Consider the following 9525-nt stretch of genomic DNA (forward strand, 5'->3'; position numbering starts at 1 on the left):
TACCAAATCCTACTAACTCTGCCTGCTAAATGGCTGTAAAATCTGTTCCCCCCTCTAGGTTGTGGCCTCAGCTCGTTATCATCTCTCTGTGGAATAGAGCACCAGTCTCCTAACTGGTCATGTGCCCCTCCAGTGTATCCTAAAGTGAAAACCTGATCATGGTGCTCTTCTAAAACATTTCAATGCTTTTTAAAATTGCCTATAGCAGTAGTTCCTAAATTTTTGTCATTTAAGTATCACTTGGTGATTTTCCTACATTCACATAGCACATACAGTTAACAAGTGTCTTTAAACCAACTTAAAATTGATTCAATTTTTATTTTTACTCAGCCATATCCTAAGTAACCTTAGATTTGATGATGTAATGCAGTTTTACCCTTTATAAGACACATTAGAACATATAATACGTAAAATGAAAAACACTTTTGGGAGTATAACATAGCCATTGATGGCAGATAATCTACATTTTGAGAGCCAATGGCCTGTTGGAGGACATCCACACTTAGCCATGCATTCGGGGTTCTTCATAAATCAGCCTCAACCTGTCTTTCCAGACTCTTCTACCATTATACCGTCCTTTTCCCAAACTATCTGCAGTTTGGGAAGAAACTACCCCAGTCATGCTAAATTCCTCAATAATGAATGGCTATACATTGCTCTTATATAACATGTCTCTTAAAAACTTCTCCTTCTATCTGAATTGCCTCCCCTCTACTCTTCTCTGCCTGGAAAATTCATTATCCTTCAAAACTCATCATGTCACCTCCTCACAGAAGCCTTCTCCCTGACTCTCCCTTTTAGTTAATCACTCCTTCCATTGTCCTTCCACAGCACTTTGTACCTCTCTCTGTTATACTGCACACTACATTATCTCAAAATTATGGGCCTCTATCTCAGTCCCTAACTAGAACCATGGAGAGCTCACACCAATACTTCATTTGGGCAAGGGTCATAAAAGAGACCTAGTGACACAGGTCGCTTAAAATAAAAGCTGAACTAAAATAAAACCCAAAGTGCTGTCCAGGTCCAAAGAGCTTAGAGGTAGGACATGTTTTACAAACAGAATCATCTAATTCAGAAATAGCCATACTGACTATACTTTTGGCAGACACACTTTAGCTACAGCTGCAATAGCAGTTAAGCTAATTTGTTTTTGGCAGCTACTTTATAGCAGACATACATTGACATCGAAACTAAGAGTGAATCATTTGGTTTTTTGCCAGGATGATCAATTTTATCTCACAAAAATCTCTCCTTACCACAAATGGAAAGTCAACGATAAATGTTAATGGTAGGACCATCAAACCATGGTAGACAGAGCCTGGGCTCTGTGGTCAAAAATCTGTACACCCCAACTCCACTCGTTACAATCTATATGACTTTAGGTAGGTTGTTTAACTTCTTGGCATTTTAGTTTCCTCTTCTAAAAAATGGAAAGAACAGTATCTACTTCATAAGACTGCTCAGATAATGCAACAAAATGCTTATGATAGTGCTTGGAACATTATATGGGCTCAATAAATTAACAGTATTCTCATACTTGAAATAACTACAATTCAGGTAATACGACACACGGAACAGCAAATGAATTTCTTCAGAAAATAAATTTGTTACCAGGCTTTAAAACTGACAACTATAGAGTGTAAGTAGAAAGAGTCACAGACAAAAACAGTATATATGACAAAGTTCTTCTGGTATTTAAACTCACACTTGGAACTTGCCACCACACTTCTTTGGGTTCTCCAAGAATTGATCTCAAATCAGGTTCCCCTAGGATGAAAAAAACAAAAATCACCCAATCTTAATTTTTTGTCTTTCATTTTATTTGATACAGAATAATATCCAAATCATGTGGGCGCTTCAGAGGATCCCATTATTATGATTCCAAGCTTTTTAATGCCATTTTTCCTAATATATGACTGCTGACACCATTTCTTTTTTAAAATTGATTTTATTGGGCTGACATTGGTTCACAAAACCTTCGGGAAGAGACTGCTTTGGGTGATGTGCATACAATGCAGTGTGCAGATGATGTTTTGTTGAAGTGTGCACTTAAAACCTGCTGACACCTTTTATTCCATTCAGGCAAGCCCACTTGTCACTCAAGTGCTCCCTCTTCTATCTACCCTTTTCAAATTCCAATCCCAATATCAGGAATAATTTTCTCCTTCTGCTTTGCCCACTTCAAATATCTTCTGAAGCCTAAGTTAAAATTCACCTTCTTCACAAATCCCACCAGGATTGATCTGAAGTCAGATTAAAGTTTCAAGCCTTCAACACTTCCAGGGTTTGGCTTGACCCTCCACAGGTACCTACTCCATCAGTATCCCCTACCACTAACCCCTCAGCACTTTTGCATCTATTTATAACAACAAAATCATTAATAAAGTGTTTTGAGTATTTTGCACAGCCTATTTTATTTTGTAGTTGTTGTGCCACATAAATGTTTGTCTATATTAGTGCTATCTGTCCTTGCTGGAAACCCCTAATGTGCTATGTTTCAAAAATAGGTCTAGCTTGCCCTTTGCTCTCATCAGAACATTGAACTGAATCTTAACCACACATCTCAAAAGCAAGATTCCTTCCCTCTTCTGTTCCCTATCCCGTCTGAAAATTGAAGGGACACTGTTTTCACTCCAAAGACCTGGTTAGGAAAAGGGTGGGTGGCTGGATGGGGCCAAAAAAGTTTTCACACAGCAAAGGAAACCATCGACAAAAGAAAAAGACAACCCACAGAATGGGAGAACATATTTGCCAATACATCTGATGAGGTGGCTAATATCTAGCATTTATAAAAAATTTGTAAAACTCAACACCAAAAAAACAAATAACCCAATTTAAAAATGGGCAAAGGACCTGAATAGACACATCTCCAAAGAAGACATACAGAATGCCAATAGACATATGAAAAGATGCTCAACATGACTAATCATCAGAGATGCAAATTAAAACCACAATGAAATATCACCTCACACCTGTCAGAATGACTATCATCAATAAATCAACAAACAAGTGCTGGTGAAGATGTGGAGAAAAGGGAACCCTCATGCACTGTTGGTGGGAATGAAGATTGGTGCAGCCACTGTGGAAAATAGTATGGAATTTCCTCAAAAAACTAAAAATGGATCTACCTTTTGACCCAGTAATTCCACTGCTGGGAATATGTCCGACAGAACCCAAAACACTAGTCCAAAATAATACATGCATCTCTATGTTCACTGCAGCATTATTTACCATCGCCAAAATACAGACGCAGCCCAAGTACCCAACAATAGATGAGTGGATGAAACAACTATGAGAGAATTACACAACGGTACACTATCTGGCCATAAAAAAAAATTACACTTTGCAACAGTATGGATGGACCTGGAGCACATTATGTTAAGTGAAATAAGCCAGTCGACGACAAATACCATATGATCTCACTCATATGTGGAATCCAATGAACCAACTGAACTAACAAGTGAAATAGAGGCAGACTCATTGATAGAGAGCAGGCTGACAGCTATGAGGGGTTTAGAGGGCGGAGAAATGGAGTATAAAATAAAAAGGACACATAGACACGTACAACTGTGCGGTAATGATTGCGAGGGGCCAGGTGGTGGAAGAGGGTATACGGGGGATAAATGGTGATGGAAAAAATACAATAAAAAATCAGTAAGAAAGAGAGATGGCTATGGTGTTTCTCACAATCAAGGAGACAGAAAGTGGAAATCGGACAAAAGTCAGGCCCTGGGCGGTGGCAAGGAATTCCTCAACCTCCAGAGAAAATTGGAAATGTGTATGTCGGGAGGGGTGTGTGCCCAAACCTGTCAAGTCAATTGAGGGAACAGGAAAGAGATCACCCAACTCCTCCAAACATTAAGGAAAGTCCAGGCGTCACTTAAGGAAGGCCCTGGTTGAGAACCCTAACTTCAGACCTCAGAGGAGGCACAAGGCGGGAGTTAGGGTATGTGGACGAAAACGATAACCGGCAGGTTTGAAAAAAAAAAAGATGGAGAAAGAGCGCGCTCCCACCGCTAAAGGAATCCGGTGTAGAGCTTAAAAGCCCACCCGCCTCGCAGCTCCTACGCCCCCTCCCCCGCAGAGGCGGAGCTGGGCGGAGTTAAGCGCTGAGGGCACCAGTCCCGGAAGCACCGTCCTCCCTAGGCTCCCTGGGTCCCACAGTCCCAAGCCACAGCTACTCAGGCTTTCTGCCTGTCTGACCTCCAGCTCCCTGGCTGCTGAAGCGCTACTCCTTATACAGCCGCGGAAAATAGGGCCAGTGCGGCAGCCTGGGCGAGATGTGCTCTCTCCGGGCCACGCGCCACCGTACAGTCTTCTGACCTCCCCGCCTCCCGCTAGCCGTCTGGGGCCCGCGCAAGCCCAAGGCTGGACTCACACCTACTGTGGTGTCTCCTATTGGTTAGTGGCCACCAGAAAAGCCGAGGCCAAGTCCTTGTTCTCATGGGAAATGTAGTTTAAGGTCACTGGAGGCTCTTCCATCTGTGGAGAATCCAGTGTAGGCATTGGTGGAGAGAATTAGGTGAAGACAGAGGATTGTGGGAGATGAAGTTGAGATACTAGTTTCTACAGTACTTGCTATTCCCACCTTTCCCACTCACCGGTAGTTGTCGCTGGAAGTTCAGACAGAGAAGGGTATGCTGGGTGTTGTAGTTTGAAGTGCACTGGCTAACAGCATCTCCCTTCTTGAGTTATGGGGTTGTGTTTGTGGGGGCAGATGAAGGTTCTAGATTTATTTTGCTGTTGGTTAAGCTATTAGGATTTTGGGGGAAACACTTCATATCGTGATTTGAAATTCTCATTAAGTTTTGATTGAGTGACATTATGCTCTGATAAGCTTATGATTTTAACTGGTCTTTTAAAACTGTCAAAATCTGTTCTGTATGAACCATCTTCATTAGAATCACTTAAAAGGGTCTGAAAAATGTATATTTTTGTAATTGGGAGTCATATTTTTCCTTTGAAATGGTGTCATACATAACAAGCATGGAAATGTGATTTAAGCCAGCCTAAAAGAAGGTGGGCACTCATTAACTTGTACCTACCGTACTTAACCCATGCCTACTTAACCCATAATGAAGTCATCTTGTTTCCATGAATAACGGTGGCCACATATATTGCTGTAATGCAACAATTTAGAACAAATAGACAATACAATTTGAATAATAATAAACTACTTCTTTAAGTAACTATTGTTCTTTTTGGTTAAATTATGTTAAAAAGGTAGATAAAGATATAAATGGGATACCTAAACACTTTTTAAAAATGTGAAGGTTGAGTAAAATGGTTATTTATTAGGGTTAATTTCACTTCTAACTTTTGACTTTTCTTTGCTAGAGATGAGTCCTTACAGCTGAATGGATCATTATTGTGTTGCTACACTTCTACTGGTAAGGACAACTGTTTGATTAACACATGGAATGAAGGGAAAGAAAAAAGAAATTGCATTTTCCTAAGGTAGTTGCCTAAAATTTTGCAAAGAGAAGTTAAGGAAGAAAAGGACTTTAGAGACTCAGTACTTTATTCAACAAACTGCTTTGTGCAAGGCACTGGGCTAGAGACTATTGCCATAGAATTGGAAAACAACACTTTCCCTCAAGTACCTTGCAATATAAGTGGGGAGATAGAATATGCAATGTGAAAAGTGCTCTAAAAAGATCTATATAAGCTTCTATAGGATTATAGAGAAAGAAAAATTCATTCTACCTATTGAGGAACCCATGCTTGAATGATGAGACTTGAAAAATGGGTAAGATAGTTATCAGATTTGGGGCAGGAGCAGTCAACCATATTCCATACAGGGAAATAAAGGCATAATAGGGTGTAAGGGACAAAAAAAAAGTTACATATTGCAGGAACTTGATCAGATATGAATAGGGACCATGCCAATGCGCTAGAAATTTAACCTGAAAGCAGCAAAGAACCATCAAAGGATTTTAAGCAAGGAAATGGTAGGATCACATGGATTTGTTGATACTTTGGATATGTATAGTAAGGGAAAGGAAAGAGTCTATTGTGATTCCCAAATTCTGATTTGGAAGACTGAGTGGTAGTACCATTCATTCAGATAGGGGATCCAAAAAACATTGCAGGTTTTATAAGGGATAAGAGGAATTCTGTTTTGAACATTTAAAAATTGAGAAGTGTGTGGAACATTTGGGTGAAGATGCCTGGTAGGCTACAAGGAAATGTAGGTCTGAAGCTCAGGAGAAAATTGTGGGCTGGAACTAAACATTTGGGAGACATCAGTTTATAGATAGCAATTAAATAAGTAAAAATGGATTAAATTTCACTTAAAAAGTATTCAGAGTAGTATTTTTAGAAGAACAACAAAGGTTAAGTATGGAATTCTAAAAGATAACAATATTCAAATTGTAGTTATAGGAAGAAATACCTTCAAAGGAAGCTGAGAATGAATAGCTAGATAGGTAAACCAGGAAAAAACAAAGTGGAGTTACTGGAATATAGCACAGAGAGGTCAAATAAGAAGACAGAAGAGTAACAAGGAACTACTCATTCACTCATTCATTCATTCATTCATTAAACAAATATTTATTAATTATCTACAACATTCCAGGTATGAATTCTATATGTGGGATTGGAGAAGTAGAAAAAAACAAGTAACATCCCTTCCTTCTGGAGCTAATATTTTATTAGGAAGAAACTATCAATAAACAAGATTAATAATTCAAATACTCAGCTGTGGAAGCTAATATTTCTGCAAGGCTTATTAAAATGTGTCTGTGTGTGTTTGTGTGTGTTTATACATACAAAGATGAGACTCTTGACCTAATGTTGGTAGAAAGTATGCTTGAAAATATATCCAGAAAAATACTTGAGTATAAAAATATGAATTTGTGAAATAGTGGCCCAGAGTAAATCTGCCTGGCTAGATTTATAGATCAATTACTAGGCCAAGGTTAAGTCTCTATGGAGGGCCAGTGTACAGCTTAAGTCCAGGCCAGTCATCAGGCTTATAATGTGGAATAATGTGTTTGGCTTCAGTCTTTGCTTAGGTTAAGACTTAGTCAGTCAATCTGTTGCTATCTTTATAAGTTGGTATGGATCCCTGTTTAGATAAACATGGAAACAAGTTTAGGGCTCATCTTGATATCAGTGTTAGGCCCGAGTTATACTCATGGTTCAATCTCTGATAAGGATCAGAGGGCATTTCTGACCAGTGTGAAAGCTCACTCTGAGACTGTCATTAGTTCAATGTGACCTGTATTATGCCTCATTGTGAAGTCAATATACAAAATTTGGGGCAGTCTTCCCTCAGTATCCACTAGAGATTGGTTCCAAGACTCACACTTGGATACCAAAATCCATGAAAGCTCAAGTCCCTTGTATAAAATAGCATTGTGTTTGCATATAACTTATGTATATCCTCTCATATGCTTTAAATCATCTCTAGATTATGTATAATACTTAGTACAATATAAATTCTGTGTAAATAGTTGTTATACTATATTGTTTAGGGAGTAATGACTAAAAAGTCTGTACATGTCCAGTATAGATGCAACCATCATAGGCCAAACTACATAGTACACATCAGCAAAAATGAAACATTTTTTCAAATATTTTAAAAAGATTTTATTTATTTATTTTTAAGAGAGGAGAAGGTAAGGAGAAAGAGGGAGAAACATCAATGAGAGGTCGCCTCCTGCACGCCCCCGACCAGGGACCTAGCCCACAACCCAGGCATCCACCCAATCCACTGAGCCACACAATCCAGTGCCATTTTTTTCAAATATTTTTGGTCCACGGTTGGTTGAATCCATGGATATGAAAACCTTGGATACAGAGGGCTAAGTGTATTAAGATTTAGTCCATCTACAAGAAAAGACCTCATTCTGAGACCAGTGCTAAGGTCCAGTCAGCCTTAGACCACTGCTAGAGTTAAGGCTCAGCTTAAAGGTTGACTTCAGTTTTTGGTAATTGTTGGAGCCACTTTTATTACTAGGTTTGGGAATCAAAAAGGCCAGTATTATGGCTCTTCCAGGAGTTACTGTTCATGCTAATTTTGTTGTCTGGAGAAAGGCTAATTAATAATTTTAACAGGATTTATGTTCAGTCTTTCATCGTGTGAAGTTTCAACTAATGTTTGTGGTTAGAGTTTATTCTTGTTCCAGCATTAGGCTTCAGTCTGTAGCCAGTCTTAAAGCACACTCAGTGTCTAAATTTAATATTCAGTCTGTTGCCATGTTAAGACATTACCTGTGATGGGCCCTAGAGTTCTGTCATAGACCAAAGTTAGCATTTCATGTGTGGACAATATTAGAGTACACATTGTGGTCAGGACTTCAACTATAGATATAAACAGGATTTGTAATGCATTTTGGCTAGAGTAAGTTCAAGGTGTGGTTTCTGATTTCAGTCAATGTCAGGACTCTGTATTTGTCAGTAGCCCATATCAAGAGTGGCCTGTGGAACTAAGTAATAGTAGCCAGTGATATACCTCATTCCATGGCCAGAGCATAGCTCAGTCAGTGACCTGTGTTAGCATTTTTAATTGGCTTGTATAAGAGTTGATTCTGCTGGCAGTGGTCCCATTTTGGCTTTGTGTAGTGTTCTGTTCACTGAGTTCTGGTGTTGGTGCTATCTGATTAAATTTTATTTTATTTTTTCATTAACACTACAGTTTTAAAAAATCCAGATATTCCTCCAGGACAGTGCAAGATGGCAAAGGAGTGAATGAAAGCCACACTAACCTCCTCCCAGGACCAATCTGGAATTACAACTAAATTGTGGAAATACCACCTGGAACAAATAATTGAGCAATAGTGAGAGAGAAACCTTATAACCTTAGATAGACAGAAGTAGCAGCTTCAGCACAACCTGTCTGGTAAGGAGTGTGGTGAAGACTCAAGAAGGCTGGCTGGGTGCCCGCAGGCAGAAGTGCTAGAAGGAAAATTGGCCAGTTGGATCCCCCTGAGAAGTGTGGGGTCTAAACCCTATGCTGGCATCCCCAGCCTAGAGCACCAGAACCCCAAAAGTACACACATACCAACCGGAGGTGAAAAGCAGCAGGGTTGCTCTCTGCCAGAGATGGATGGCTGGAGATGCAGAGCTGTTTAAAGGACCAACACACAAATTTTTATTTGCAGCCACTTACCCTGTGCTCTGGCAAAGGCTGGGGCAGAGTGGGCTAGAGATGCCTGAGGAGAGACTGGAGATGGAAGCTTTGGGGAGAGAGCTGAGAGAATAGATGCTGGGATCCCGGTACTGAGTCATCAGGGGGATATGGCAGCAGTCATTCTGCTCAGGCGGATCACTTCTCTTTGAGCAAAGGAGCAGCAGCAGCCTGAGGGAAAACAATAGCCCTGATTTAGGAGGGACTCGCCCCACCCTATGGGGCTTAAGCCTGACTGATGAGTGCAGAGTGACTAGATTAACAATTAAAGGAGACAGCCACAGATAGAAGATCCCTGGCAGTTGGAGCAGGCTGCCTAAGGTCAAACAGAGTCAACATCTGACATCATCAGAGACAGATCCAAAAATAAAAAAGACAGTGGTAAATAT

General features: G+C 39.9%; 1 protein-coding gene across 2 annotated transcripts in view; it reads right to left on the bottom strand.

Moving 5' to 3' along the window:
* Positions 1-4352, bottom strand: part of ENOX2 (ecto-NOX disulfide-thiol exchanger 2) — a 358832-nt gene extending 354480 nt beyond the window's left edge. Inside the window, exons 1-2 of one of the 2 annotated variants that reach the window (XM_036016456.1) lie at positions 4207-4352; positions 1709-1770 (exon numbers count right to left, since the gene is read on the bottom strand). The gene's annotated coding sequence lies outside the window, so the exon portion shown is untranslated. The remainder of the gene's footprint in view (positions 1-1708; positions 1771-4206) is intronic. The other variant, XM_036016457.1, reaches the window with a different exon arrangement.
* Between the last annotated feature and the right edge of the window lie 5173 nt (positions 4353-9525).

Source organism: Phyllostomus discolor, chromosome X, assembly GCF_004126475.2.
Source record: "Phyllostomus discolor isolate MPI-MPIP mPhyDis1 chromosome X, mPhyDis1.pri.v3, whole genome shotgun sequence".
NCBI lineage: Eukaryota > Metazoa > Chordata > Mammalia > Chiroptera > Phyllostomidae > Phyllostomus > Phyllostomus discolor.